Source organism: Oryctolagus cuniculus, chromosome 3 (assembly GCF_051225735.1).
Source record: "Oryctolagus cuniculus isolate XC-2025 breed Fujian yellow rabbit chromosome 3, ASM5122573v1, whole genome shotgun sequence".
Classification (NCBI taxonomy): Eukaryota; Metazoa; Chordata; class Mammalia; order Lagomorpha; family Leporidae; genus Oryctolagus; species Oryctolagus cuniculus.
In genome coordinates, this window is record NC_142869.1 from 14203519 (window position 1) to 14220510 (window position 16992).

Consider the following 16992-nt stretch of genomic DNA (forward strand, 5'->3'; position numbering starts at 1 on the left):
CCGTTAATACTTTATGCATTTTAGAACATGTTGGGGGAAAATATAATGCAATATAATGTTATTGAACCTAAAATCCAACATGATTTGTGATTTTGTTGCTTACTAAGTGGAAATGTAATTTCTACAATAGTTCATAATAAATAGCATACTGAAGTGAGAGTACTTACAACTTTGTAGAACAACTTTTGTGTGTGTGTGTGTGTGTGTGTGTGTGTGGGTTCCATCTTTGTTTTATGTAGTGAGCTTCAGATTAACTCAAGAGTCCCAAAGGAAGTGTGTCAGCTTTGTTACCCTGGTGTGACATAATCTGCATTTCTCAGAAAAGAGATGGGGATAGTCTATGGCCATACCACCCTGAATATGCCCGATCTTGTCTGATATTGGAAGCTAAGTAGGTTCGGGTCTGGTTAGTACTTGGACGGGAGAAAAGAGATGGGGACAAATGAAACAAGCATCCAAAACTCTTTACTGTCCCACCTGAGTCAGCAAATCAAAGCAGAATTTCAAAAAAGCTGAAAACCTTCACTATAGTATGATTGTTACGGGAGCCTGCTGCAAGCATGCACTATGCCTGTGCCCCATAAGATAGAACAAAACTCCGGGCCTGCAGGGCCAAGGATTTGCGGGCAAATCCTTCCCTGAATTTCTCCTCCTCCCACATTTCTCTGTCCTCCGAAATTACATGTTTTTAACACATAAAATTAGGTTACAATAAACAGTAAGGAACTTTTTTAAAAGATTTATTTATTTGAAAGTCAGAGCTACAGAGGGAGAGGGGGGGGTGAGAGGGAAGAAAAGACAGACAGAGAGAGAGCAAGAGAGAGAGAGATCTTCCATCTGCTGTTCCACTTCCCAGATGGCAAGAATGGCCAGGGCCAGGCCAGGCCAAAGCCAGGGGCCAGGACTTTCATCCAGGTGTCCTGCATGGGTATCAGGGGCCTAGACACTTGGGACATCTTCTACTACTCTTTCAAGGCCATTAGCAGGGAGCTGGATTGGAAGTGGAACAGCTGGGACACAAATTGCTGCCCATATGGGATGTTGGTGTTGTATGTGTCAGCTTTACCTGCTATGCCACAACACTAGCCCCAGTAAGAAACTTTTGAAGGAGGAGTCATAAATGGGCACCCAGGGTCATGCACTGGGGTAAGGAGGCAAAAATTCTTGCTTAGCTTTGGAGGGACAAAAATATTTTACATACTGAGTATTTTCCCATCGTGTAAACCAATTGCCTTTCACCTACAAGATTCTCTGATAGACACAGGGTGTATTGGGATTTATTTGTTTGCTTGTTTTATAGTGAAATTGTTAATTGGAAATGTTCTTGGTACTTGTATTCAACTTATTGCATTACTTATGTAGAAACATGATATAGGATATAGGTAGGATACAAGGGATTTCAAAAAATTCATGGAAAATGGAATTAAAGGGTAAGTATATTTGGGTGCAAAAATTTCTGAATTTCATGCATACAGGGTTCTTCAGAAAGTTCATGGAAAACATGTATTATGAAAAAACCACACACAAACTTCAAAAAAATTTGCACCAAAATAAACTTATCCTTTAGTTCCATTTTCTATGAACTTTTTAAAATGTCCTGGTATTCCATATAAGGCACATACTGTTGATTAAGATAGTGTTGATCCCTTTCACATTGGTCATTCTGCATGATGTGCTCCAATTCCCAATGCCTTTATCCAAGTCCCCGTATTATTGCCTTTATTACAAAACGTAGTTCCCAGGGGCCAGTGCTGTGGCGCGGCAGGTTAAAGCCCTGGCCTGAAGCGCTGGCATCCCATATGGGCACCAGTTCTAGTCCCAGCTGCTCCTCTTCCAATCTAGCTCTCTGCTATGGTCTGGGATAGCAGTGGATGATAGCCCAAGTCCTTGGGCCCCTGCACTCATATGGGAGACTCTGAGGAAAATCCTAGCTCCTGCCTTCAGATCAGCGCAGCTCCAGCAGTTGCAGCCATCTGGGGAGTGAACCAGCAGATAGAAGACCTCTCTCTCTGTCTCTACCTCTCTCTGTAACTCTGTCTTCCACATAAATAAAATAAGTCTTTTAAAAAATGCAAAGTATAGTTCCCAAAACCAAATCCTATTTGTCATATTTTTACAGAGGTTTTCAGCACCAACAGGTATAAGCAATATCATTGACCCTCCATATCCATGGATTCTGCATATGTGAACTCAGCTGACAACAGACAGAAAATACTTGGAAAACAATTATATTTGTAGTGATGTGTGATATAATGATTATTCACTAAGCTATACAGTAGAACAACTATTTACATATTGCTTGTATTCCATTAGGTATTATAAGTCATCCAGGGATGATCATATAAGAGGATATCCTTAGGTTACATGCAATATCATGCCATTTTATAAAAGGAGCTTGAGCAATTTTGGTCTTCTCAATGATGTCCTAGAACTAATCCTCCCCAGATACCCAGAGATGACTGTATTCTATGTCATATATTCATTACAGCACATTTAAGGAGCTGCTTTCACAGGAGGGTAAGGTGTGTGTGAGTGTGTGTGTGTGTGCCCCAAGACTCCTGCAATGTAAAATTATTCCATTTTCCTCATTAAGAGGGAATGCTCTAAAGTATCTCAGAAATTAGATTTCTGAAGGTAGAGATTGTTCTAAATGATGGCAAATGGTGTTTCATTCATCTTACTTTGAGATGTCTGCAATGCATTTTTAGAAAATTTTATCATCCCATGATTGCTGTTAAGTTGACAAATTGCCCCCTTAAAATCTTGAAATAGCTACCTCTCTTCAGAGTAGAGAAATTTCCCAGAATATATCGCAGGTATCAGTAACACTTTTTTTTTTCCAGATAACGTGATAAAGTAACATTTTTAAGAGAACAATCATAATAATAAAGTGCAAGGAAAAGTTGCTTTTCAAACATTTTTTTATTACTGGATTAAGTTGTTTGGCAGAAAACATACAATTTGCTTCCTGGTTAGCTCATTGTGTTTCTCCACTGTTTCATCAATGTGTTTACCATATTCTAACTTGGTCTTTGCTCTGACTCATCTGCTGTGTCCTATATGCTGTATTGACAACAGATGAACATTAATGTGTATGTTATTCTCAACAAAATGTCAAGGACATACAGTTACGATAGTCATGACTCCCTCTTTTGAAATGTTACATACTTTAGTATCTATTTCAAGACTATTCACTTCTGAATCATTATTAATGTGCCTGTTCTTGAATGGGAAAGAAAAATAGCGTGAAACAGTTGCTCGTTTCAAATTGATAAGCCATAGAGGTAAGCGTGTATCTGTGTAGACACAAAGGTATATGTGGGCCTGTATTCCTGACTCTGAACTAGATCTCTAAGGAATTAATGCTCCAGGACAACATATGGGTTATAAATATGCTTGTCATTTATACCCATGCATGAAGGGGTTCAGCTTATTGGTTCAGCTTTCTCAATTGGTCACATAGCTTAACAGCAAGCATGGGAACTTTCCTAACTTATACTCAGCTGCTGGCTGCTGATCCTTAGCTTAATTGTCATGAAATCAGTAAACTGTGCTTTGCAGACTGAGAACTGAATATTAAAACCCCTCAGTCTCTTTGTTCAGCCTCACATTGCAGCATGATACCAAAAACTAGGCTCAAGCAAAATGTTTGCAAAAGAGTTTCCAAGGATGAAGAAAAAACACTCTGCTTCACAGTGGAAGATCTGATGTTCGAGAAATGAAATATTTTCTGCGTTCAACAGAAAATAGTGGGCATTAAACAGCTGGAACCAAATGGGAGCTGGGAGGGGGTGGATGCCAAAAGTATCAAAAATGGATATTAAGAAAATCAGGCAGGATCATGGGACATTGAAGAGGGTTGGCTTGAGGATTTATATCTTAGCCAGGAAAACAAAACAAAACAAAAAAATAAACCACACTCTCTTGAGCTTTGAAGTTGCCCTTTCTCAAATTTACAGTTGTCTTTTTAGTTAACCATGAGAGTCTGTTTCAGATCTTGGAAACCCAGAGCCTGTATTAGTTGGGGAGTGTGGTATTTCTCCATATCTGTTCAGGAAACAATCACATCATGTGGTCATGGTGATGGTTGTACTCATTCAGAATCCCACACATAATGTCAGGAGCCCTGATGATGTCGGGGGCTGCACACAGAGAACCTGACAGCCAAATGCTAGGTTACTGGTCTTTACTGAGGCCCAACCCATGAGCCTATTTGCTCTTACATAATGTCCAAAGTGTTCTGAAAAATTCAAAAAGGATGGTTGAGAAAATGTCCAGCCACTTGAAAGATTGTTGCTAGTTTGTAACAGAACTGTCTAGACAATGGTTATCAAGAATCTTCCAAGAGCTCCCAACTGCCCTGGCCTTTAGCTGCAGCTGGTTTTCCTTCTGTGAAATCAGCCCAATACTCCATGCTAGAGAAAGAGAGGGATGGGTAAGAGGGGATGTGGGATGCACATGCCCCTATCATTCAACCCTTCAATTCACTTCTGCAAGGAATGGCAGCTCACCCCACCCAACCTGTAGATTATTGTTTCTGCCTCCAGCTGAAAAGAAACAAGGATGTAGTATGTAGTCCCTTGATCGTGTGACACACAGGATAGAGGGACTAAATATTTTGTTGAGAATAAAGGTCATAAGAAATGCTTCCCAACATACTGTATTTTTCTTTTAAAATATGTGAATATTGTATTAGGAAAGCAAGTTTTCATATTCCATAAAGCTCATATTTGTTATTGAGAATCCAGTCAAATGGGAGATGTGGACACCCAGGGGGCCACCCCCCATGACTGTGAATTCCTGTTGTTCCAGCACAGTGACTGATGTAAAGAGGGAGGGAAGGAGAGCTGCCTACCAGAGGGTGGCCTCTGTTCTCTGTTGGCAGGGATAATGAAGAACAGATGCAATTATAAATAGAATTATAGCCCAAACCAGGATTACTTGGATAACTCAGTCAACACAAGGTTTTGTTTGATTGAATTTTCTAGATGATTTCATCAATGATTAACCTAACTTCATTAGTGAAGATCTAAAAGGAGAGCCAGCTTAAACATAGACAGACTGGCCAGCATCTCCTTTTTGCATTTTATTGCGGTTGTGGGGCTTGGGTCAGACAGTGCTATCCACATTTATTTTTATAGAGCAGAAAAAAATTACTAAGTGACTCAGTTTAGAAATCTAAAGAAAATGAACAAGCTAGAGAAACATTCATGCTGAATAATTATCTTAGACATTTTTCACAAATGGCACACCAGGTCAAACTGCTGACTCAATCCATCAAGCAGTCTCTCGGTCTGTCTACCTACCTGCCTATCATCGATCTATCTATCTCTCCAGAAAGTCACTTTCCGTTTTGCACCAGATAATATGGAAGTCTTTGCTTGGACAATGAGATTGTATCTTGTGGCCAAACTGTTTTAAAACACAAACCAACCCAGGGTTCATGGTTCATTCCATACCAGACTGCTCTTTTACATTCCCACCAATAGTGTGCAAGTATTCCCCTTTGTACACATCCTCTCCAGCATTTGATACTCTCTGCATTTTGCATTTTAGCCATTCTGACAGGAGCAAAATGATATCTCATTGTGGTTTTGATTTGCATTTCTCTGATGGCTAGTGATGTTGAACACTTTTTCATATTTTGCTGGCTACTTGTATTTTTTCTCTTGAGAACTGTCTGTTGAAGTACTTTGCTCACTTCTCAACTGGACTAGGTTTTTTTTGTTGTTGAGTTTGTGAAGTTGATATATTCAAGATATTAATCCTTTGTCAGACAGGTGGTTTGCAAATATTTTTTCCTGTTCTGTTGGATGTGTCTTCACTCTATTGATTGTTTGCTGTGAAAAAGGTTGTGAGTTTGATATAGTCCAATTTGTTTATTTTTACTTTTATTTCCTGTGCTTTGGAAGTCTTGCCCAAGAACTCGTCCCTACACCAATGTTTTGTAGTGTTTCCCCTGTTTTTGTACAGCAAGTTCATTTTCTTTTTTTCCCAAGAAACCTTTTTATTTAAGAAATACAAACTTCATGCATTTCATAATACAACTTGAGGAACATAGTGATAGTATCAAGTCTTAAATTTAGGTCTTTCCATGTTTTTGCATCCTTAATTTCTTTCACCAATGTTTGGTAATTTTCATTGTAGAAATCTTTCACTTTATTGGTCAAATTTATTCCTAAATATTTGGGGTTTTTAGTGGCTATTGTGAATGGGATTTCTCTCTTGATTTCTCTTCCATGAGCTCATCATTAGCATATAAAAAGCTACTGGTTTTTGTATGTTCATTTTGTAACTTGCAACTTTACTGAATTGGTTTATCAATTCTAACAGCTTTTTGGTGGAATGCTTAGGTTTTTCCACATACAACATCATGCCATTTATAAACATGGATAATTTCGCTTCCTCCTTTCCAGTTTGATGCCCTGTATTTTTTTCTCCTCCCTAATTGCTCTCACTTAAACTTGAAGTGCTCTCTTGAATAGAGTGGTGAAAGTGGACATCCTTGCCTTGTTCCAGATTTGAGGGGAAATGCTTTCAGCTTTTCCCCATCAACTATGATATTGGCTGTTGGATTGTCATATATAAAGCCTTTATAATTTTGAGGAAATTCTATACCTAATTTATGGAGGATTTTTATCATGAAGAGGTATTGAATCATATCAAATTGTTTCTCTGCATCTATTGAGATGACCATATGGTTTTTGTTCTTCATTCTATTGAACTGATTTATGCCATTTATTGATTTGTGAGTGTTGAACCACCCTTGCATTTCTGACATAAATCCCACTTGATCATGATGTATGATTTTTTATGTGGTTTTGGATTTGATTTGCTAGTATTTTGTTGAGAATCTGCATCTGTGTATATTAAGGTTATAGGTCTGTAGTTGTTGTATTGTTTTTATTTATTTATTGACAGGCAGAGTAGACAGTGAGAGAGAGAGAGACAGAGAGAAAGGTCTTCCTTTGCCGTTGGTTCACCCTCCAATGGCCGCCCCGGCCAGCACACTGTGGCCGGCGCACCGCGCTGATCCGATGGCAGGAGCCAGGTACTTATCCTGGTCTCCCATGGGGTGCAGGGCCCAAGTACTTGAGCCATCCTCCACTGCACTCCCTGGCCACAGCAGAGAGCTGGCCTGGAAGAGGGGCAACCGGGACAGAATCCGGCGCCCCGACCGGGACTAGAACCCGGTGTGCCGGCACCACAAGGCGGAGGATTAGCCTAATGAGCCGTGGCGCCAGCCTGTAGTTATTGTATTGTGTCTTTGGTTTTGGTATAAAAGTAATGCTGACTTTATTAAAAGAATTTGGCAGAATTCTATCCTGTTCAATATTTTGGAATAGTTTAAAGAGTATTTACTTCCTCTTTGAATATTTTATAGAATTCAGTAGTAAAGCCTTTAACTCCTGGACTTTTCCTTAATGGAAGATTTTTGATTACTGCATCCATCTCATTGCTTGTTATGGCTCTGTTTAGATTATAACAATTATTTTATTATTTTATTTTTATCTACACATTCATTGAGGAAAATGTCATAATAAGACATTTAAAATCTTCATTTAGTATATACTAAGTTGATCTTCTGTATATAAAGATAATTGAAAATGAATCATGATGAAGAATGGGATGTGAGAGTGAGTGGGAGATGGGATGGTTGTGGGTGGGAAGGAGGTTATGGGGGGAAAATTGCTATAATTCAAAAGTTGTACTTTGGAAATTTATATTTATTAAATAAAAGTTGAAAAGAAAAAAAGTAAATTATGTACTAGTGACAAACCTGTTAACCATACTTTTACAGCTACATGATTCTAGGTGAAAATGCCATGACAGACCAGCACATTAACAGAAAGTTTGTAAATAACTTGTAATGGATTTTAGCACATGCCATCTTATTTTGGCCCCACAAAATCTCTTGTTCTGAGGGAAAATGAAGCTTAGAGTACTGAAGTAAAATTTCTAGGTTAAATGGTCTTATTTTAGCTAATTTTTTAAACAGTTAGTGACACTGTTTCTGATTACTTGGCAATCTTAGGTTCTCTTCCACTTATCTTTTACTACTGCTACCACATGTAAAGATAATAAAAATTGTAAAGAGTTTTAGGAAGAAATAGAATGCTTATAATCAGAAAAGACGTCTTCATGTAGTACTAGAGATGAGATAGAAAGACATGATATAGAACACATAGTAATATGGAGGACTAAAAATGTTGACAAACAATACCCCAAACTAGTTGGAGTTGTTGCTATAGAATCCCCAAACTGGATCCACTCACCCAACCTGCAGAAAGCAAATCATTGACATTGGGGTAGTGGAAGAAAGTAGGTGTTAATTGTAAATTGCACAGCAAGGAGCCAGGCAGCTATTGCTTAATTCCAGGGTTCCCCATGTGTCGCTCCCCGTCTTCGTGGAGGAACGACACAGGACCCTGCGCTGTTCTTTCGTCTGCTCGGCCCTCCCCGGGTTTGCTGCTGGTTCTTCCCGGGTTGGCTACTATCCCTTCCACCTCCGTGGAAGGGCAGTTCCCCCTGCCACATTCCCCACTTCCGCAGGGGAGCGGCACACCACCGGCCGGCTCTCTCGGGGGCTGCACAGGTGTTCCCCTTAGATGTTCCTGGTGCATGCCGTCTCTCTCCTCCTTTATAGTCCTCCTCTGCCAATCCCAACTCGGCTGCCCACACGCCGAGTATGCTGCTCTCCTCCAATCAGGAGCAAGTCCTACAGTTTATTGGCTGAACTGGAGGCAGCTGTGTAGAAGCTGTTTTCTCCTCTCCCAGCGCCATATTGTGGGAGAGCAGATGCATAGAATAAGTCTTAATTCCAGTAACTCAGTCCAGTCCAGGTTGCTCCCCACACCCATGGAGTTAGGAGTGAAGTTTCTTATAGATTGAAATTGGGGCTGAGAGGTGTATAATAACCTCGAGTCCAAGTTCTTGGTTCTTCAGTGATGCTCATGACATTCCTTTGATTGATCAGTGATGCTGTGCTCTTTAGGGAATTTAGAATGGCCATGTGGGCTCCAGTTGCTCTGGGGGTTACATGAAGGTGGTAGCTACAGTCTGCCTGGACCTGGAATTCCACTACACAAACCACCCCAGGATAATACTGGCCAGGAAGGTCTTATTTATTGGAAAAGCAAATGACTTCTTGACATTGTAGGGCCTGCTGTGTCACTCCATTCAGTGGATTCCTTTTGATAAAGGACACTTGAGGACACCCTGGGCTAAGGGAGACAAAGGAGAGATATTATAGGGGCTTGATTTCAAAAGCAAGATAGAAGACAGATCCAGAAGTAGACTGGGGGTATTGATGTGATGGAGTCTTTAGCTGTTGAAAAAGGCCTGGCACTCCTACCCTATTCAGACCCAGCCTTGACTAAACTTCAGCCCCTGGCTGGATCCCCGATCTCCCCAGTCACTAACTGATAGGGCCATCAAGACAGACAGTGGGGAAGCTCACATGCTGCTCTAGTTTAGTCTCCAGATGAAAGTTCCAGAACATTAAGGCAAATGAATACCAAAAAAAAAAAAAAAAAAAGAGAGAGAGAGAGAGACCCAGTTAAATCAACATTCAAACCATGAATCTGGCCCTGATTACGTGGAAATAATAAAGCAACCTGGAAAAGACGTCTTTAAAAGTATAATAAAACCCTGCCATTATAAGAAAGTGGTGATCTAATACCAGTTCAATCACACAAACTGCAAAGTTGCATATTCTAAGAATAATAACATATGTTTTGGCTATTCCCTAGCTTCTACAGGAAAAATACTAGGAGAAACGTTTTATTTTATTGTTTCCATTTATTAGCCATATTAGCAATTTAAAAAATAACCAGACCTCTATTAAAACTTTGTAACAAATTCTAAATTCAGAAATGGAATGAGATCTAACATAGTCCTCTCTAAACTGGACATTCCCCAAGTCCCTTTTCCTCAATAGTAGAAAAATTTATTTTTCATCCTTCAGATGAGAGAAGTCAGTCATCAATTATATTATAACCACATTAAATTACTTTGGAGACCTTCATATTAGAGTTTATTTCATTTATTCATTTATTCAAATTTTTTATTTTTATTAATATAAAGAGAAACAGTTCTAAGAAGATAATCACACTTCTCCCTTTCCTCCCTCAATCCCATCTCTTTATTTCTCTTATTTTTTCCTTTAATTTTGCAATAATATACTTTCTTTTTTTAAAAAAAGATTTATTTATTTATTTATTTGACAGGTAGAGTTACAGACAGTGAGAGAGAGACAGAGAGAAAGGTCTTCCTTCCATTGGTTCACTCCCCAAATGGCCGCAACGGCCAGAGCTGCGCCGATCCGAAGCCAGGAGCCAGGAGATTCTTCCTGGTCTCCCATGTGGGTGCAGGGGCCCAAGCACTTGGGCCATCCTTCACTGCCCTTCCGGGCCACAGCAGAGAGCTGGACTGGAAGAGGAGCTACCAGGACTAGAACCGGGCGCCCATATGGGATCCGAGCGCCACAGGCGGAGGATTAACCTAGTGCGCCACCACGCCAGCCCAAACAGGAATATACTTTCAATTTACTTTATAATCACAGGTTTAATGCATCACTAACCACATACTCAACAAGTAAAAAGTAGAAAGACTACTGTTCCACAGGAATATAGACAAGAGCTGTAAACAATAATCAAATTGTAAGATGTCAGTTTTGTCCTTAAATGTTTTTGTATTCTGTATTAACTACCACATATCAGAGAAAACATATTTGTGTTTTGGGACTGGCTTATTTCACTAAGCATAATGATTTCCAGTTGCAAATATTTTGTTGCAAAAAAAAGGATTTCATTCTTTTCATGGCCAAGTAGTATTCCAGCATTATGTATACCACATTCTCTTTACCAGTCATCAGTTGGTGGACATCTGGGTTGATTCCATGTTTTAGCTATTCTGAATTGAGCAACAATAAGCATGGGTGCACAAATGACTTTCATATGCTGATTTGATTCCCTTTGGGTAAATTTCCAGGTGTGGAATGCCTGGGTCATATGGAGTTGTATTTTCAGATTTCTAAGAAATCTCCACAGAAATTGTCATCCACAATGGTTGTACTATTTTACATTCTCATCAAGAGTATATTAGGGTTACTTTATTCCTCATCCTTGACAGCATTTGTTAGTTTTTGATTTGTTGGATGATAGCCATTCTGAGTTTATTTTAGAATCATCAGTAGAGAAAGGAAGACTTAGTGTCTGTAAAAGGAACAGCAGACAAAAGCATATGGTTTATTTTTGTTGAGCCAACTAGAAATCATGTAAATGAAAATTATATTCCAAGAAATTAAAGAATAAACTTCAGACTGGACACAGTTCAATAGAGAACTATTGTATTTTTTAAAGATTTATTTATTTGAAAGTCAGAGTTACACAGAGAGAAGGAGAGACAGAGAGAGAGAGAGAGATATCTATCCGTTGGTTCATTCCTAATTGGCCACAACAGCCAGAGCTGCACTGATTCTAAGCCAGGGGCTAGGAGCTTCTTCTGGGTCTCGCACAGGGGTACAGGTGTCCAAGGACTTGGGCCATCTTCTACTGCTTTCCCAGACCATAGCAAAGAGCTGGATTGGAAATGGAGCAGCTAGGACTCGAACCGGTGCCCATATGGGATGCTGGCACTGCAGGAGGTGGCTTTACCTGCTATGCCACAGAGCTGGCCCCAGATTTGCTAAAAAGCACTGAATTCATAATACCATGTATTTATTTATAAAAAATATATTTTTATAAGGAAACTTTCCTCCATTTAATTAGACTGTTTAGTAACTAAGCTTTTTCTCAGTAGAGAAACACTCCAAACATTATTTAAATTTTTTTTCATTGTATTCAAGAGATATAGAAGAAAACCTTTTAGGCTGCCATGATTCCTGGTCACCTTAGATGTAGGCGATATCATCAAAAATTCCCGGAAGCAAAATGTGGGTTTAAGAATCCACATTTGACTTGAGGATTTTTGATACAGTTATAGGCATTTTATTTCCAATGACTTTTTAAAGTTGCGTTTCTTTATTTTAAATGACCAATATAGGAGAAGGCACTGTGGCATAGTGGCCATTTGGGGAGTAAACCAGCAGATCGAAGATCTCTCTGTCACTGTCTTTCTCTCTATCTCTGTAACCCTGCCTTTCAAGTAAATTTTAAAAATCTTAACTTAAAAAATGACCATTATATCTAGACTTCTGGGAAATTTTGTATATATTTTTGAATTTTTAAATTGTGTGTGTTGTCTAAATGGCAGTTCACCAAAGGCATAGAAAAGAGGAAAGAAGAACAATATGTGAGGCTCTTAAGTACTTGGGAAGCTCCCAGTTTCTTGAACTACTTGTTTACTTTTCTTCACTTACCATTGCCTCCTCTCCAATCCCTTCCCACCCCCATAAACACACACAGCCTGCACTGTATTTTATATCTCAATTCTATGACACTACTGCCAAAGAGTGCTAGAAGAAATTGCAAATACCCCTTTCAAAAACTAGTATTAAGGAACAGTGTGGGGAGCAACTCTGGACTACACTAAGTTACTGGAATTAAGACTTATTCTATGCATCTGCTCTCCCACAATATGGCGCTGAGAAGGGAGAAACAGCTTCTACTCAGCTGCCTCCAGTTCAACCAATAAGCAGCAGGACCTGCTCTTGATTGGAGGAGAGCAGCGTACTCGGCGTGTGGGTAGCAGAGTTGGGATTGGTGGAAGAGGACTATAAAGGAGGAGAGAGACAACATGCACCAGGAACATCTATCTGAAGGAACACCTGTGCAGCTCCCGAGAGAGCCGGCCGGCGGTGTGCCGCTCCCCGCTCCCCCGCGGAAGTGGGGAAAGTGGCTAGGGGGAACCGCCCTTCCACGGAGGTGGAAGGGTCGGTAGCCAACCCGGGAAGAACCAGCAGCAAACCCGGGGAGGGCCGAGCAGACAAAAGAACAGCGCAGGGTCCTGTGTCGTTCCTCCACGAAAAGGGGGAGCGACAGAACAGGTGTTTGGCACAACAGTTAAGTTGTCACTGCTAAGACACAGCTTGGGATGCCCACATCCTATTCAGAGTGCCTAGTTCAAATGCTAACTATTCTGCTTCTCATTTAGCTTCCTGCTAGTGTGCGCCTTGGGAAACAGCAGATTATGGTTTGAGTAGTTATGCCCCAGTCATGTGCATGAGAAGCCCACATTGGGTTCTGAACTCCTGTCTTCATCCTGGCCCAGCCCTGGCCCTGTAAACCAGCAGATGACATATCTCTTTATGTCTCTTCATCTCTTTCTCTGTCAAATAAAATTAAAAATTAAGAAAAAGCATATTAAACATAATCCATATAGGATGACATCACTCATACTCATTCTTAAGGAACATCAAGATGTAGACATGAGGTTGCCCCAAACAGGGCACAACAAAGCACTGAGGAGTTATGATCTACATGTGATCTACATAACTGGAGACTCTGGCTTCATTGATGAACACATCCCAAGTCTCCAGTTCACGTTGGCTGTAGTGATCTGACTTCTATCATGTCATTCATATCAGAATCATGAACTTTCTGCTCATAATTAATAGTAACTCAGATTAATAGGTGGAGTTCAACTAAACTTGTGTATATTTCTTTTTTTAAAGAAGACTTACTTATTTATTATTTGAGAAGCAGAGAGAGAGAGAGAATCTTCCATCTACTGACTCACACCCTGAATGACCACAACAGCTAGGTTTGGGACAGGCCGAAGCTAGGAGCCAGAAGCTTCATCCTGGTCTCCCCCTGAGTGGCAGGGACCTAAGTACTTGAGACATCCTCTACTGTTTGCAGGGTACACATTAGCAGGAAGCTGGACTGGAAGCAGAGCAGCTGGGAATTGAACCAGCACCCAATATGGGATGCCAGCATTGCCAGCCAAGGCTTAACCCACTATGCAACATCACCAGTCCCAACCTATGGACTTTTCTGGCAGATAATATTTTAGTGTGCCCTGAACCTTATCATACCTTTCAGAGCAGCTCATTTAAATACACAAACACCAATGAATGGTCTTTTGAGTGATCAGGAACCTTTATGTTCAGGAGATTTTGATGATGTTTGTTATCCATGAAGATAAATGATTATTGTCCTGTAAAGTGTACCGAAAACTCCATATATTAGCAATAAAAGGGAACGTGGTTCGATTTTAACAAAGAAATTGTTCATTTTGTCTCCTTGATGTGAATTAACTCTAAGTACCATTCAGAACTGAATTATTATTCTATTATGCTGTGGATAGAACAATACCTTTCTAAATGTTTTTATATGCAGCAAAAGCTTATGTGTGATTTTAAGCATCTAAGAGAATTTTCTTGAGCTGCAGTTTTCTCCTCTGTACAAATGAGGATAGTCAACTTTATAGAAGTTATGTTTGTTGTTGTTTTGTTTTTTGTGCTCAAGAGACAGAGAAAGAAAGACAGAGACAAAGAGAGTGCTCCTATCTTCTTCATCACTCCCTAAATGCTTACAATGTGCGGGGCTGATCTAGGGCAGAAACCAGGACTTGGAACCACAGTCCGTCTCCTTTATGGGTGGAAGGAACCTAATTACTTGAGCCATCACCACTACCTCCCATGGTCAGTATAGCAGGAAACTGGAGTATGGATCTGGAGCCAGGAAGTGAATCAAGACACCCCAGTGTAGGATGCACGATTCATAACTGCTAGGTTAAATTATCACCTTTGTGCAGTTGTTGAGATTAATTTCTTTTAAAAAACAAGTAATATCTGTTTGTAATTGTTAATTATCATTATAGTTATGAACATCAAATTAGAAAAATCCTTTGTATGTGGCCAGTGCTGTGGCATAGCAGGTAAAGCCACTGCCTGCAGTGCCGGCATCCCATACGGGCACTGGTTCGAGACCCGGCTGCTGCACTTCTGATCCAGCTCCCTGCTATGGCCTGGGAAAGCAGTGGAGGATGGCCCAAGTCCTTGGGCCCCTGCACCCTTGTGGGAGACCTGGAAGAAGCTCTTGTCTCCTGGCTTCGGATCGGCGCAGTCCTGGCCGTTGTAGTCAATGGGGGAATGAACCAGCGGATGGAAGACCTCTCTCTCTCTTTGCCTCTCCTTCTCTCTCTGTGCAACTCTGACTTTCAAATAAATAAATAAAATCCTTTGTAAATTGTAGGTGTCTTGTCAACTCTAAGGAGCTTTATGTTAATTTTTCTTTTTGACTGTGATGGAAAAGCCAGTTTTTGTTTTCACTGTACTTTGTGAAAGCTGAGTATAAAACTGAGAAAACAGATGTGATTATACCATTAGCTTAAAGGATTTGGAAATTGTCTTTCTCTTTATTTTGAAAATAAAGTGGAGGCAGATGGAATTTAATATGAAATTATTGTGGAAGTGAAATGAACTTAGAAGCCTATTTTGGATGATGTATGTATTTTCTCTAATTACCATGATGTATGTATTTTCTCTAATTACCATGTCTGCCAGCAAATACTTTCCAAAACTTCTTATTGAGCTCAGAGTTCATTTAGGATACTTTTGACCTTTTGTTTTGTGTGAAGGGATCATATCTGATGACTTTCCATTATCATCGGTCTAGAGCAGAGTTGAAGAAACCCGAATGGAGAGTGTTCAGCCACCACCACCCAGTCTAACTATGGGAAAGTCTAAATTCTCTGAGCCCCAAGCTTCAAATGTTCATAGGGGACATTTTCACCCTGCTTGTGGCTCTCAGTTCTGGATTAGGAGGGCCTCATTTTGAGAACTGTGAAGACACTTTATTTGTAATATTGAGTTATTACTGGCAGTAGTAATAATTGTACAAAGCTGTGTTCAGGTCCCCCTCCACACTTAATGAATTTGGAAGGCAGTTTGTTTCCCTGGCTGGTACACCTTTAGATGCAGTCTGCACTGACTGCCCAGCTGGGCTGTTCTCAAAGCATTGTGCAGGTCATTTAGACTGGGTCTTTCTGCACCTGCTGTAGTTAAGAGCAGCCTGACCTTTATTTCAGAGCCCAATTCTTGGAGAGTCTTTTGTCATACATGTGGCTATTTGCACATTGACATGGCTTCCCTGCCTGTAGCTAAATGTCCCCACCAGCCCCAAAGTCTTCCTTTCACTCAACTGCAGCCTGCTCTAGAACTGGTTTGGCTGATTTTTATATGAAGTTCAGTCTTATCTGTATTTTTAAAAAGTCAAATTAAATGAATGTACTTCAGTGTTAAAGGTTTTATATGCAATAAGACCTCCAACCTCAACATTCTATTTATAAAAACACATGTATGTCCAGAAGTCCTAACTACAAGCATTTAGTTCACCTCATATTGGTTTGTGGCATTGACCTCTAAAAGTTAAGTTATTTTCGTTTTCGTTTGTTCTTTAAGCTAAGTTGCTTTTCCAATCTTTTTCTCTCTTGCTAATCATATGGAGTCACTTTAGGAAGATGGAACTTCTGTTGTGAATACTTCTAGTTTGTCTGAAAAACACATGCTTTTATTGCATTTTTCTTCCCAGGAGCAAGGAAAAAATATACTACCTGTGACATCTCTCCGTACATGTGAAGTCATAAGTCTTTCTGGAAACTACTACAACATTGCCTTCTTTTCCCTTTGGTAATAACCTTTATTGGCATGAAACCATCTTTGAGTTCTTCATGCTACACAATTGCTTGCTATGAAAGAACTGTGACTACATACATTTACTTGATAGATGTCATATCGATATTTTCCATCACTGCTTTCTCCTGGCAGAGAATGCATGCCCTGCTATGAGTCAGTGTGTGTCACGGTCACTGTGTTTTCCCTTCAGAGTTTGGCTTACCCGCTGAGAAGATATCAGTCTTGTTGTTCACGTTGGGTTTGATCTGGAACAGTGAGGGTGACGGACCCAGGGACATCCTTGCTGTGCTGTGTTGGTTATTACCTGGTCCATTTAATGCAGGCTAAAGATTCTTTGGAAGAAAAGCTTTGTAGGATTCAGTTTGTGGAAAGCCCCATGAATGACTGTGTTAATTAATGTCTGTTGATGT

At 40.1% G+C, this 16992-nt stretch overlaps 1 protein-coding gene across 5 annotated transcripts in view; it reads left to right on the plus strand.

The window, feature by feature from the left end:
- The window catches only part of DOCK10 (dedicator of cytokinesis 10), a 299156-nt gene that overhangs the window by 21947 nt on the left and 260217 nt on the right, over positions 1-16992 (plus strand). The window lies entirely within an intron of this gene.